The 15,989-nt window shown below is 40.3% G+C and overlaps 1 protein-coding gene across 11 annotated transcripts in view; it reads right to left on the bottom strand.

Annotated features, from left to right (window-relative positions):
* Positions 1-15,989, bottom strand: part of APBB2 (amyloid beta precursor protein binding family B member 2) — a 343,676-nt gene that overhangs the window by 107,591 nt on the left and 220,096 nt on the right. The gene's annotated exons all lie outside the window — the stretch shown is intronic.

Below are 15,989 nucleotides of genomic sequence, written 5' to 3'. Positions count from 1 at the left end.
GAACAGGGCACAGGGCCGGAGCCTGGAAATCTTGAGTTGTAATCCTAGCTCTGCCATCAATTTTGGGCAAATCATTTAATATCTCCATCTCACCCCCATCAGTAAAACACAGGTAATTATACTTACCCATCTAGGAGTAGTAGGGTGTTGTGAGAATTAACCAGACACTGTTTGTACAGTGCTTTTAAAACTCTCTACAAGTGATTATTATTATTACGTATTACTCTTCCCTTAATCTAGGCTGAGATACTTGGGAAAACTTGGATAAAAAAGGTCTTTATTCCTTTCAAGTGAACTGCAGATCTAAAATGAAAATTGAAATGAACCCAGAAATACACGCTGAATAAAGTCACCTAACTACTGTGGGGTCATTTAACACAAAAGTTGAAATTGATTTATTTTTTAAAATCTGCTCCATGAAATGCTCTAGAGCAGATAAGGCCCTGCAGGGAAAACCTTAGGAATAGCTAAACTTGGAAAGAATGCTTAGACTAATTTTTATGTTTTGTTATTGTTTATGCTAAAAATAAAGAGAAATCCCAGGAAGGGGAAAAGTTTGGACTATAACCAGTAGGAATATTCTCTGCTGAGAGCAGGGTGGGAGCGCCACTTTCTTATAATGCTGTAATACATGAAAGGGCGGGGGGGGCGAGGGGAGGGAGGAGAGCTCCCTTTTAGCTATAAAGTCCCTCTTGGGGGCTGTTCTCTGCTTACTTTACCTGTAAAGGGTTAACAGAGTTCCCCAGGTAAGGGAAAAGGAGTGTGCACCTGACCAAAAGAGCCAATGGGAAGGCTAAAACTTTTTTAAATGGGAAAAAACTTCCCCTTTGTCTGCTGTTCTCTGGGGAAGGAGACACGGAGCAGCAATGCTATAAGCAGAAATGCTGTGTAAGGCTTGAACCAGGTATGAAAATTCATCTTCCATACCTAGAAGAAATTATTTGGATAGGGAATGTTTAGTTAGACACAATCAGGTTTATTTTGTATTTTGGCTTGTGGAGCTCCTCTGTGCTAACCCCGGAGGCTTTTGTTTGCTCGTAACCTTTAAGCTGAACCCACAAGAAAACTAGTTTTGGTGCTTAGTTTTTGGAATTGCTCTTTTAAAATCTAGCAAAAGCCTAAGTTCCAGATGTATTTTTTTTCTTTTTTGTTTTTAATAAAATTTACCTTTTTTAACAGCAGGATTGGATTTTTGGTGTCCTAAGAGGTTTGTGCCTATGCTGTTTGTTTAGCTGGTGGTAACAGTTAATTTCCTTTGTTTTATTTCTGAGCTCTTCCCCAGAGGGGGTGTGTTTGTGAAAGGGCTTGAGGGTACTCCACAGGGAGGAATTCCCAAGTGCTCCTTCCTGGGGTCAAAGGGTTTTTTTGCATTTGGGCAGTGACAGCGTTTACCAAGCCAAGGTCAGAGAAAAGCTGTAACCTTGGGAGTGTAATACAAGCCTTGAGTGGCAAGTATTAATTTTTTTAAATCTTTGGGGGCCTCCACCTTCTGCACTCGAAGTGCCAGAGTGGGGATTCAGCCCTGACAAATGCCAGGCACTTTTGACACATTATGGATAGAAAAAGAAGAGAAAAGCATATAGTATAGTATAAGTAGAACTCTCTCAACAGAATGTTTTCCCAAGTTTTCTACACACCAGCTGCTCTTTAAAAAAACCTGTGTAAAAAAGACCAGGTTGTCATCTTCATATATTTTACACAGAGTGTGCAAGCTACTGTAAATAATTAAGACACACATAAAAATATAATCCGGCAAGCTTACTCCATAGCTGCAACATGATGAATGGGTACACAAGGGAGAGTTCACGATCAACCTAGTCAGTTCAATGCCAAAGCTGACAAAAACTAGACATGTTGCAGAACGGACTTGATTGATCTCCTGTAGGGAATTGCGGGGAGGATGGGAGGGAAGGAGGAAGGACTGAAAATTGTGACTGTGTCACCAATATATTATCGCACATGCCAGCTGATTAATGGAAGAGCATTAACAGAAATCTGAGACGAGGCTCTGAGTTTGTACTTCCAGTTTAATAGTGAGTTTTGTCAGCAGTCAGGAGCCAGGTCAAGAAATATATTAGACCCCTTCCCTCCACCGCCCCAGTGATCTGCAGAATGGTGAGTGCAGCTTTGCACACATGCTGTTCCCTGTGGGGGCTGAAAATGGCCACATTTTAGTTTCCTACTTTTGATTTTTATCTGGTTACCAAAGATGCCTTCATAAATCAAGAGATCAATAGTGCTGGTCCAGAAGTAAGTTTACTGTGTTGAATCAGAGCACATCAAAAATCATGAATCACAGAGCCTGATGGGATAGTTCTTAGTCAGAAGGCAGATTTTTCTGGCGTTCTGTGCAAAAAATGCTACAACCAAGAAAAAAAAAGTACAGGGCACAACTCAGTCAGAAGCAATATCAAACATTACACTATCATTATTCTATCCACAGAGGTACATGGTGAACTCTCCTTATATATTTTCAAATGTAAAAAGAAAACCCAGCTAAATACACCCAAACATACTTAGCTTACAGGGATCCAGAGCTACGTCTTCTTTTAAAAATCAGATAACTGTATTTGTGCAGCCATGTAAATAAAAAGTGTTATTCACTGCTCCCATAGCTACATTTATAACAGAGTTCTTTCATATTATAAGGAGTTCTTCATTGGTCAAAAGCCTTATGCACTATAATGTGACACCTTACTGGCTCAGCAGTAGCTAACATATGTGTATCCAATCAACAGCCTAACTATATCTTCACATCTTCATCAGCAATATTCACAATTCAGCATCACCTCAGGGCAGAGTGTGGCATTTGCTCCCACAAAGCTAACATGATCAGTATTTTACATTTTAGTTATCCCAGCAACAGTCACTGGCAAAAAAGAAATGGAAACCCTCAGGACATATAATAACCGTTAGTTATATACCAACCAGGTATTTCGCCTTCCAAGAGACAAGGTTCTCATATTTCATCTTAACTATTTCCAACTCCTTGGAAATCCAGCAGAACAATGCAAGCCCTTCACACAGTATCTCTTGATCACGAAAATGTTGCTAGCAGCTGATAATAACTCAGATCATAAATTCATGCATTGCGGACCTGGAAAGCCTCTCTCGTTGTAGATCAATTTTAAGGCAACTTTTATATTCTTTCTTGAGATAAGTAGTTTTATAATGTGTTTCTGTCAGGACTTTAAAAATCTCAATTCCACCCCCACCTCCACCCCCATCTCATTCATTTATGGCCTGATCTTTCAGAGTGATGGACAATCTAAAATCTCAGTGGCACATGGTATTTCTGAGAGCTAAGAGCACTCTGCACTTCACAGGAGCTAGCCCTAAAACTATCATAGTTTGAAAACTCAGATATATAGGAAGGGCTCAAGAAATTGAACTGCAGCTCTGCAGCTTCCCCAATATGCGGGGAAACAAGGTAACCCGAGACCTTCCTACCATAAATAAATAAATTAATTAAATAAAAGTTAGCCTCTTAAATTGTAAACTCTTTCGGGGAAGGCATTATGTTTGTCTCTATGGTCACTATCCTGAGCTGTGCTCCACACTTGACTTTGGTAGGGCTCCATGTAATGACAGGGGTTTCCATGCATAAAACTCAGTGCAAGTTTGAGTCTATCTTTGTACAGCATCTAGCACAGTGATGCTCTATTCTTACTGAAGGCCTTTTGGCACCACCGTAATATAAACGTTAAATAACAATAATAACCTGATCCTTTAAAATCCTACATTTTAGTTAATGTTTCTTTTAAAGGTCTGAATTCCCTGGGGGAGTACATATTTCATAATTTATTTATTTTTTGAAATAAATATACTTATTGAAGGTATTCTTTGGTAGATGGGAATCAATATTAAACTATATCATATCATAACATAGTAATTATCATATACAATATCATTTGAGGACACTATAAAATATTGACTACCATGCAATTTAGTACACAGTGCACTGCAACTGGGAAAGAAATGAGTAAACAAATGCATTTCCTCCATAGGGTCTAATGTACAACAAGGAAAGGTGCCTACCCCCCGCTTCTTAGTTGTTATAACAATATGTTTTTAGCACTTTAATTCACTATTCCTAAAAAAGTGCTTTTGAAAACAGAACATTTTAGAGCAGCTGCATTATTTACCTGCAGTATCTTAGGCAGGGAATGTGCCCTAATGCTGTTAATGGCAGACAGCCAAATTCTGAAGCAAACAACCAATTTAGACACTGCAGTCCTTGTCACTCCCTGAAAAGCCACAGAGATTGATGATTGGCAGGGACATTGGCAACATTCCCCTTCAACGATAGTATGATGATCACCAAGACTGACTTCAGTTTCAATCAATATTCCCAATACAACCAACGAGTAATCAAGAGCTGCTACTTTCTAATAAAATATCTGTACTTTTCAGCTCATGACTGTTTTAAAAAAAATTAAAACATTATTGTGATGGAATACACCCTTGTATTCACACCCCACACACTACTGTAATAATCTTTGTACAAAATATGCCTTGTAAGGTATTAGTTAAAAACTATTAACTCACTGATCAATAATATAGTAAAGTGTATGTAACGACAACATTATATGTAAAATTATGAACATAAACTGAAATCATGACTGAACTGTGTTTACCAGATAGGTCTGGGGAGCAGGTAAACCTGTTTCTCACAGACAAAGAACAAGTAGACTCCTGGCCAGGTGTCATCAAAGCTGATAGGCCATTACCTATCAAGTGGCCATTCCTTGGCAAGGAAAGGGGGCAAGAACAAACAGATCTGAATCTTAGTAAACCCCCCCCACCCTGTCCCCAAACTCCATTTCACCTTCTGCTCAGCTTAATTGAACTTTATGAGGGGGGCTGAACTATAAAAGTGAGGGGCAAACACCCCAAGGTATCTCTCTCCCTGTCCATCTCCATCTTTGTACCGGAAAAGACAAAAGAAACAGCCGTTGAACTTTGCGGGAGGGGTTCTGACGTGAAAAGTTTGGTCAGTAATGCAGTTGGAAGGTTGTGGTAAGAACTTTACAAACTATACTTGATTTAAGGTAAAGTTAGGCACTAGGAAGCATTTTATCTTTATTTTTCTTGTGACCATTTCTGACTTTTATGCCTCACAACTTGTACTCACTTTAAATCTTTTTGCAGTTAAATACACTTGTTATAAACTTTAATTGAAACTAATCCTGTGTGTTTTAAGTTAAATTGTCTGGGTAACTCCATTTAAGGAGGCACATAGTTGTGTATTGTTTCCATAAAGGGACAATGGATCTAATATCTCTGGACTGTCCAGGAGAGAGCTGGACAGTCCAGAACACACATTTTGGGGGGAAAATCCAGGACGGGCAGTGTGTTGGGGTCACCTTGCAGAGTAACCCAGGCTGGTAAAAGCCAGAATGTAACCCAAGTGTGGCTGTCAGGTTGCCATTATGCACAAACACTCGGGGTGTGTCTTGCATGCTGTTTGAGAGTGGCCCAAGTGGGAGCTACTGCAGCAAGTCACTGAAAGGCACCCAAGGTTGTGGGGCAACGCGTACACAGCCCCTCACTCGTCTGGATTACACCCCAGAATGTCACAATTACTATCTTACGGAGCATCCATTTGAAATAGAGAGAGATTGCCTACTTTTGAAAGAAAGAAAGTCATTTCAAATTAACGGTCTATAGTTAAAAACAACAAAAACATTTAGACTCATGAATACTCATTCTAGTTCTTAACATTCAAAACATATAAGATTTCTTCTTTTAGGTCATGTTGGATAGTGCTTACACCCCTACCCTGATATAACACGACCCGATATAACACGAATTCGGATATAACGTGGTAAAGCAGTGCTCGGTGGAGGGCGGGGGGGGGCGCTGCGCACTACAGTGGATCAAAGCAAGTTCGATATAATGCGGTTTCACCCATAACACGGTAAGATTTTTTGGCTCCCAAGGACAGCGTCATATCGGGGTAGAGGTGTACTTAAATTAATGGTATTCTGCTTTCTTGGATTTATAAGATAGCATTTTCACACTGCTCCAGTTCAGGCTATGTCAGCATTTCCATTAAAACCTTAGATTTTCAGAGGTCTATGATTCAGTTTAAGTTTTTTTAGTGACTGAAGTTTGGCATGGAAGGAGCGATTCATACAACTCAGATCATTACCAAAAAAAACCCCCAAAACAGGCACCCTGTAACCCTATGGAATTCAAACTGTGTTACTCTGAGATTAATCTGATGTGGAAATCTGATTAACAGAGATTATGGAAATTTTTTTCTTCAAAAAAATTACAAACATTCCCAAATGAATGAAAAATGATTTTTAAATTGCTGAGTAATAAACAATAATGTCACATGACAATCAATAATCACTAAATTCAGTGGTTCGAATGGCCTCATGAGACCTGGAAATCTCCTGCTAAACCAGTGTGTGCACTGTCAAATAGCCAGCAACCGGATACCTATTCCAAGTACGTATTGCTAGTGTACAGTATTAGGGTTAATCAAAATGTTTTTACCTTTAACAGGAGGAATTTGTAGAGAATCTCAAGGTGGAAGGCAATTTGAGCGAGAGTGACCATGAAATGACAGATTTCATGATTCTAAGAAAAAGAAGGAGTGAGAGCAACGGAATAAGGACAAAGGGTTTCAAGAAGGCAGACTTTAACAGACTGAGAGAACTGGTAGGCAACATCCCATGGGAAGAAAAACCCAAGGAAAAAAGGAGCTCAGGAGAGCTGACAGTTTCTCAAGGAGGCAATATTAAAGGCAGAACTGCAAACTATCCCAATAGGACAGTAAGATAGGGAGAATAGCAAGAGGCCATTACGGCTCCCTCAGGAGTTCTTTAATGACCTGAAAATAAAAAAGGAATTCTACAAAAAATAGAAACATGGCTGTGCTAAGGAGGAGTACAAAAGAATAGCACAAGCATGTAGGGACAAAAATCAGAAATGCTAATGTGATATATTTGCATGTATTGAACAGAGTCTTGAATCTGTGTATGTGAATTTGCAGTTATAGTTTCATAAGTAGTTGCTTATGTTGAATCAGTTGTTATCTAGTGGTAACTATGTTTTTCTTCTCTCTCTCTGCAATATAAGAGTCAGTCAGTCAGCGTGGCTCCAACCGTGTGTACTGGTCTGTGTTTCTAATCAGAGATTTGGGTTCTATGCGCCCTACACTACTATTGGCGACGAGGATTTCAAGCCCCTTCTATGCATCAGAGAAGCAAAACAATCTACAATGTTGCTTGCAGCCCCAGAGCTGGGAAGAAGTTTAGTACAACAGAGAGTTCTCCAAACTACTACACTAACTGCAGCTAGGTGAAACGCAAGGCTATACTGGAAACGTGAAGGCCTTCCATAGTGCCATAGAGGACTGGCCCACATACAGAGAGAGGCTGGAGCAATATTTTGAAGTAAATGAGATGCCCCCAGAAAAACAGGTAGAAGTGTTACTGAGTGTGATTAAAGGAAAAATATACCATTTAGTAATCAGTCTGATTGCCCCAAAGAAGCCAGCAAGCAAAACATTTAAAGAGATAGTGCAAATGATTCAATAACACTTGGCACCCAAGCCCCTGACGATAGCAGAAAGGTTAATGTTTCGTAAGTAGAATCAACTTGAAGGTAAATGTATTTCCTCTGCAACAGAGATAAAAAGATTATCAGAACACTGGCTTTTAAGATGGGCTTAACGAGGCGCTCAGAGACAGTTTTGTGTGCGGACTGCTTAATGAAAGCATACAGTAGAGATTTTTAACTAAGGAAAATCTCATTTTTAAACGCACAGGAGAAATTACGGCAAGGGATACAATAGAACTGCAAAACAGAGCTAAAACAGAAGTAGGAATGCATAAACTAATTGTAACCCTAGTCCACTCACACATATGTTATTGGTGTGAAAAAGGTTTCTGCCTTCTTATTGTCCATTTAAAGATGCAAATTGCAGAAGCTGTAATAAAAAGGTCAGATCCAAGCTGTTTTTCATATTAAAGAAAAAAGGAAGCAACCAAATCAGTATAAAAAAAGGAATAGCAATCTATACACACAGAAGCCAGCTCGGATTATATAGTGTGAGCAAAACTGACAAGTTAGCAATCTGTTTGAAACTGAGGGTGGCAGGAAAAACACTCAGAATGGAATTAGACACAGGTTCCACAGTGACTTATTTCATATAAACTCAAGTTTCACAAAGCTCGACCTGTTCCTTACAATATCTGTCAAAGGTAGATGCTCAACTGTAACATCTGGAAAGAGAATACATACTTTCAAAAGTGGCCTGGAGCGAGTGGGGAACTCCTATTGTTCCAACTGTTAAAAAATGTCATGCTGTTAGGGTGTGTGGAGATTTTAAGGTCACCATAAACCCTGTACTGAACATTGAAAAATGCCCTCTGCCTCGAATTTGAGACGTTTTTGCTACACTGGCAGCAGGACAACGATTCAGCAAAATTGATTTGTCATAGGTTACCAACAGATGGAGGTAGAGGAAGAGTCTAAGGCATACCTCACAATCAACACACACAAGTGTCTGTACCAGTACAACAAGCTAGTGTTTGGCATTGCTTCAGCTCCTGTTTATGGTAATGGGCAACGGACCAAGTTTTGCAAGGTATTCTGAGAACAGAGTGTTCTTTGAATGACATTATTGTGACCGGTGGATGTGATGAAGAACATCTGGAAACCCTGAAAAGGGTATTAAAATATCTAGAAGAATTTGGATTACGAGCCAATTGCATAAAATGGAAATTTCTCAAGAACTCAGTAGCTTACAGTGTTCACATTCGTGATGCACAAGGCCTACTTAAATCTCAAAAGAAGATTAAAGAGCCCTGAAATCTCCACCAACAAAGATGTTTACCAACTTAGATTATTTCTAGGATTTATCAACTACATTAGCCAATTTATACCAAATCTAGCAACTGCATTACATCTGCTAAACTGTTTACTGCAAACTGGTCAAAAGTGGGTCTGATCTCATGAGTGTCAAAAAAAACTTTCCTGGAAGCAAAAGAACTGGTCACATCAGACAGCATGCTTACACGCTTTAACCCATCCTTGCCTATCAAATTAACATTGATGCTTCCTGACATGGAACTGGGACGGTTATATGGCACACCATGCCAGATGGCAGTGAGAGACCTACAGAATTTTCCTCCAGATCTTTCAGAATGTAACTATGCACAAAAAAGTCAAAGAGCTTTCAGTCTGGTATGGGGTGTGAAGAAATTCAAACCATATCTATATGGGAGGAAATTCATCTTTGTCCTGGACCACCAACCCCTAGTAGCAATCCTTCATCTGAGGAAGGGTGTTTCTATGACAATGACAGCATGTATGCAACACTGGGCTCTGTTAGAATCATAAAATTGTAGAACCATAGGGTTAGACAGGACCACAAGAGTCATCTAGTCTAACCCCCTGCCAAGATGCAGCATTTGTTGTGTCTAAACCATCCGAAACAGATGGCTATCCAGCCTCCTTTTGAAAATCTACAGTGAAGGAGATTCCATGACTTCCCTAGGCCATTGTCCTACTATTCTTACAATTAGGATGTTTTTCTTAGCTGGTTACGTCTATGACATCGAATTCAAAAGAATAGAAGTGCACGCAAATGCATATGGGCTCTCTCACCTCCCCTTGCTAGACGGAAAGTGACCTGTAATAGAGACAGAATCTATCGCATTTGTCAACTTGTTTCACATTAGATGTGCCCCAGTGACTTGTAGTGTGATTGAGCAGAAACCAAGAGGGATCCCACACTAGCTCGGGTTTATGAAGCCACCATGAAGGGCTGTAAATATAATGACAGCCCTAATCTGGCATCCATACACATGCAATGGTGATTTTACCATACATCAAGCACGTATCATGTGGGGAATTTGTGTTGTTATACCTATTAAACTGCACACAAGAATTTTAGAAGAGCTCCACATAGATCACCTAAGGATAGTAAAAATGAAGGCACTTGCCCGAAGTTTTGTAAGGTGGCCAAGCACTGATCAACAAATATAGCTGCTTGCTAAGGAATTTCAGGATGCCAACAAGCACAGCATATGCCTAAACAGTGCCATTACACCTCTGGGCATGGCCATCAGTTCCCTTGGAATGTCTGCGTATTGATTTTGCAAGGCCATTTTTCGCAATGATGTGTCTAGTATCGGTGGATGCCATTTCCAAATGGAGGGCGGGGGGTCAGCTTCAGAGCCTGAGTTCCAGCCTAAGCCACTGATTTAAAAGCACTGTCTACACAGCTATTTTTAGAGTGGTAGTAGAAGATCCGTGAGCTCGAGTCTGTTGACCTCAATGCTACAGGCTACTGCATACTTCATAGACACATCCTTTGGGACAGAGTGGTTTCCAGGGAGGTCTCATTTCCTAGTGGTTCTCTTCTAATACCTAAGAACTTGGGGAAAAAGCACCATTCTCTTCAAGCCAAAGTTCTCTGTCTAGTTCCTTGGAGTGGAATTTGGATTGCCGATCCACCGAATAATGTAAATCAGCACATTATGTGCTAGCTGACTGAATATCCAAAGAGGCAAGACATTTTCTGTTGTGTCTTCTTCCATAAGAATTGTGGCTACATTACTATATGACTGCACAATGCCAGGTGTTTACAGCTTTACTTTCTCTTTTGCAAAATATTATTTTGCATAGTGCTAAAATGTTTTCGCAAAGCTAAACTAATCACCACGTCTTATGAAAATTAAGATGCTATGTTTTTGCGAAACACTGACAATGTGCTCAGTGCTGCATGAAACAAACACACAGATCCAGACTCTCATGCTGTAGTTCTCCTTGATTTCAATGGAAATAACTGTGCAGAAGGTACTACTCAGCAAAATTAAGGGCCAGATTCTGATACCATCTTCCATCCTTTCACAATTGCAAAAGAGAAACGGAGGGCAAGTAGAACCAGTCAGGGAGAAAGGCTTGAGTATGGTGCAATCACAGCAACAGCCACAGCAATTGTTAGGTGTGAATAAGACAAGAAAATGGAATGTAAAGTAGGTCTCCTAGACAGCCAATAAGTCTAGCTGAGATCTTTCTCAACAGTCCTTCAATGAGAAAAAAGTAAAATAACAAACATGGAGTAAAAAGGAAGCTTAGCATCAAGTACACTGACATTTTTGTCTATGTTTTAGATTAACATTTTGCATATGAAGTTGAGAGAAGAGGATTCTTACCCTAAAGGGGCCAAAGTGTAAATCACCGCTCTTTCTCCCCACCTCACTGAGCCATTCCTACACCTTCCTTCTGAGCAGAATGGCAGTCATGGCAAAATATTACTTTTTATATAGTGCTATAGGTAAACATGGGACTTTACTATCATGCAGACAGTCCTATGCCTACAGGAATTTACAGACTGTGCAACTGATCCTGGGAGGTGCCTAGCACCTCAATTCCCATTCCAGCATTAGAGTTTGGAGCCTTCGGCACCTTCCAGGTAACATTTAACAAGTTGCAAGATTGGGCCTTAAATTAACCAAGAGGGATGCGGTTTCTGTGATTTGAGCAGCTGTCCATTGTGTACTCCAAATCAAATTCATTTTCACGCATCTTAGAATAAACAGATAATTCCCTGAAGCAAAATGCTTATATACTGAACTAGTGGTTAGCCTAGTGTTGTCTCCTCCTCAATAAATTCCCACTGAAATACATGATTTAAATAAATCAGTTGAGTTCAATCAATCATTTTTTCCGCTTTTCTATCTTCTCTATTACAGGTAAACCTCAATTATCCAATTCCCAATCTGAAATTTGAATTTATGCCCTAGATCAAAATGCATATAGAAACAATTTCTGTTTACTGATAACTCTGATTATCTGACTGTTTTGGTTGATGAATCACACTTTACCTGTAAACTATCTGAACACCAGCTATGAGCTCTTTCCTGGCACCAACACTTTCAAATATAATTACACATTTATAGAAATAGGTTTTGCAAGAAAATAATTCTCATGGTTGTCCACAAGGTGGCAAACAGTTTTCTTTGCTGAAAAAGGTACAATATTCAGAACTGTCTTGGGGGGTGAGCGTGGGGGGGTTTAAATTAAAACAATAACCCTTAATTTTTTCCTATTATTTAAAACATGCTGACTAGCTTTCTTTGTAAATATGTTTTAAAACTGCTGTCACTTTAATAAACTAGAACATAAAAAAATTTCTCTGGTTTGGGATTTTAATTCTTTAAAGTAGAAAAAAAATACATATCAACAAACTCACCTAAAAAAATCAACGGAAGAAAATTGTACTTTCTGCCACACGTTACATTAAAATCAATAATACAAATCTAACAAAGATGATACAGATGATGTGCCAAAGGGGACGCTTAAGGAGCTAAAACTACTAGTTTGATGCATCTAGCCTTTCTGAAATCACCACTTCAAATCCAAGCAGGGTTCTCTCAACCCTATATCCTTCTGAATAAACTGACTACAATGGAGTTTACTGGGCAGTGAGGGGGTTCAGATTGTAAACCCCTGTCTGTGGTGGGCATTAGAGATCCCATAGCACTTTTCATAAGGGTAAGGATTTGCCCTAGACCCTTTGGCCAACATTTCCCATCCCTGTACTGTGTAGCATGCAGTAACTCGTTGCCAGCCTCTCATGTCATAGATAGGCACAGTACATTGATGGTGTCCATAAAGAATGTACTTTGTAAAAAGTTTGAGGAATGAAAGGTGCTATGAAAATAAAAAATAATGTTAGTGTCATGAAAAGTCACACGGGTAGAAAAAGAGATTTAGGCATTACTACCACCACCACTATTATAATGACGCAACAAGCCAGTAGTGCACAGCATGTAAAGAACTCTGACTACAGTAACTGATACAGAAAAGAAAGGGCCCACAGTAAGTACAGTTGTTTTTCTTCATATTCCTGACTTCATTTCTCATGGTCCCTTTTCCTGCCCATTGTGGAGATCCCAGAAACGTGAGTACTCAGTTATTATTAATCATTTATACAGTGTCAACCATGTGCTAGGTGCTGCACTGATACAGAAGGCTGGTTCCTATCCCATAAAGCTTGCATTCTACATGAACAGACATATAAGCAAGGGAAAGGGATGGAAGAAACAAAACTTCTTGGTGGCCTACAGCAATACTGCCACAGGCTTTCCTGCAGAACAGGCTTATAATATTAACCTTTGCAAAATCACCTGGTGCAGAATCCAACTTGTCCAAATATTACCTCCTTGTTCTACATCAGCCTGTAAAATTTATTTTTAAGAGGCCAGCTTCTTGGTGTGTGAAGACCTATGCTTCTCCCTACTGCAGCAGCAGCTGTCATCCTGTTAAACTGTACTCAGAATTTAGGAATACCACGTTTTCCTTTTCGAACCCTTGCTTTTTAAACGATCATCCTGTTAACTCAAAATGCATGTATTGACTAATAATTGTGCAAACAGAAAACTAAGTCCACTGAGCAGTCTATTTCCCCCCAAAGTGTGTTTGGAAATATCATTGTAACTATTAAATCGGTTAAATAACATCTTTACCATATAAGAAGATTATGTTCCCTTTGTCGATCACTGTAGATTGATGACATAGCAGAAAAGAGTATATACATTATTTGGATTTCAAATTAGAGATCTTGAGCATCTCTAAAAATGTACATGTACAACATATCAAAGTAGCCCACAAAATACTTAAATGACAGATGTGGAGATATGTACTCAAACATGCACACTTTTAAAAAACAAAGCTCTACTAAAATAACAACAAAGGGTCTGATTTAAACACAAAAGGAAATAATTGCAGACTTTAGGTTGACATTCAGTCCTTAATTCACCCGTGTGTGTGGAGATACCTGGCCCACAGTAGCAACAAGGTCTCAGTTCAAGGTGTGAAACTCAATTGTACTACCAAAGGAGTCAGTTAAGTCTGGAGTGTCAATAGGAGTTCTAGCCCTAACATTGAATTTCTTGGCTTTAGTCAGTTTAAAAAAACAACACCCTTAAGGGTATATTTTCAGTCCACTTGAATGAGGATTTAGTCCTGCTATTTTAATTGATATTATGGATATGGCTACACTGAAATGTAAGCCTAGGCTTAGTGGGACTCAAGTCAGCTGACCCTGGGTTAGAGAACACAAGGCTTGAATATCTACACCTATTGTTAACCCTACATTAAGAATTTTCTAACACAGACTTGAACCTGGGCTCCAGTGTCCACATTGGAGCACACAGACCGAAGTCAAACTAACCAGATACCAGACTCCTTGGTGCCCTCATGAAATGTGGCTGCTCAAGCCCTTTGACCATAGTGCACTGTGGGAAAACTTGACTCCACCCTGCACATTACAGGAAGTTTGAACAGCCAAACAACACATCCTGCCAAGCAGACATTTTGGTCTGTGTGTTCCCAGCGACCAGAGCCAGCAACATGGGGGAGGGCACCTTTTGAAGAACAGCTCTTGCTTGCACTTTCACTCCAGTGTCAGGAAATGGGCAGAGCTTCTGAGAGACACTGGTGGACATTTTGGCGGTGTTTCCTGACCCACCAAAGGCACCAGACAGAGCAGGAAGAGGAGTCCAGGGATCACAGACTCAAACTGGTTGATGCTGTTCATGACACTCAGTATAGCTGCTGATGCCCACTTCGTAGACCAGAACTCATGGTGCAGGGCTGCAGCACAGACTGGAACAATCACATCGTCACACAAACCAGAATGACCAGCAGTGGGTCCAGAACTTTTGCATGAAGAAAGCTATGTTTCTGGAGCTTTGTGAGCAGATTGCCTCGACCTTCCAGCATAAAGATACATGCATGGAGAACACCATTGCTGGTCCAGAAATGGGCGGCTATAACTATCTGGAAGCTGGCTACCCCAGAATGCTATGGGTCTGTTGCCAACCAGTTTGGTGTTGGAAAGAAGACTGTAGGCAGAGGTTTCTGAGGCAATCAGGCGTAAGGTTTACCCGAAGGGGGGGCCTACAAGATATTCCTGAAGTAAGTGCTGACTTTGAGAGAATGGGATTCCCAAACTGCAACAGGGCCATAGATGGGACTCGTGCCAATCATTTGCCCTCCTCAAGGAGCACAAGTATATAAACCACAATGGGTACTACCCCATTGCTTTGCAGGCCCTTATGGACCAGAGAAGCCAATTTATGAATGTCAATGTGGGTTGCCCTGGGAAAGTTCATGATGCACAAGTTTTTTGCCGATCAGAAATCTACATTTAGGACAGGCTGGGACACTAGTCCCGCCAACTGACGTTGTCAGAAGTGGAGTTACTGTCCCCACTGTTATTCTGGGGGACTCCACATACTCCTTTTTGCATTGGCTTATAAACTGTACCCTGATTTCAGAGGTCCTGGCAAAATTACACTCCCAGCAGGTGTAATGGATGTTGAATGTGCTTTTGGCAGATTGAAAGCCTGTTGGAGATGTTTATAGACCCGTTTGAATGCCAGTGTCATCAATGCTGTCCACGTTACTGGAGCGTGCTGTGCTCTTCACAATCTCTGTGAAGCCAGAGGTGAGCCATTTCCCCCTGAATGGACATATGTCAGCAAGGGGCCACTGAATCGGCACCCTCAGCCAGGAAGTGCAGTTACCACAGCTGGAGCTGGATGCACCTACGCAACAGAAGTCAGGGATGCTTTGTGCTCTCACATTATGCACTTGCATAGCCCAGCGGAAGAGGGCGAATAACACTTTTATGAATGAGCTTGTGGAGGTGGGGATGGGACTCATTGATTGTGGGGTATTTCAGTGCTTGGGGAGGGGTGAGGAGTTAATTGCCATGCAGTTTATTTATGAATGACATGACGACTTATGAAATGGGGAGGGAGGGATTTACAGTAGGGACTGATGTAAGGAAGTGAGTGAAGTATGGATTCATATAGACAACTGTACTGAGGAATAGTGTTTTAACGCCTAATTGTCCCTGATCATGTATTTACCTTTATTATTTTACATGGACATTGTATGATATGATGCGGGGATAGCAATCAACTTTCCTGATTAAATAAAAAGCTTTATTT

The sequence above is a fragment of the Trachemys scripta genome, chromosome 5, assembly GCF_013100865.1.
Source record: "Trachemys scripta elegans isolate TJP31775 chromosome 5, CAS_Tse_1.0, whole genome shotgun sequence".
NCBI classification, from domain to species: domain Eukaryota; kingdom Metazoa; phylum Chordata; order Testudines; family Emydidae; genus Trachemys; species Trachemys scripta.
Note: the sequence above shows the minus strand (reverse complement) of the source record. Positions and strands in the feature narration are given on the sequence as shown.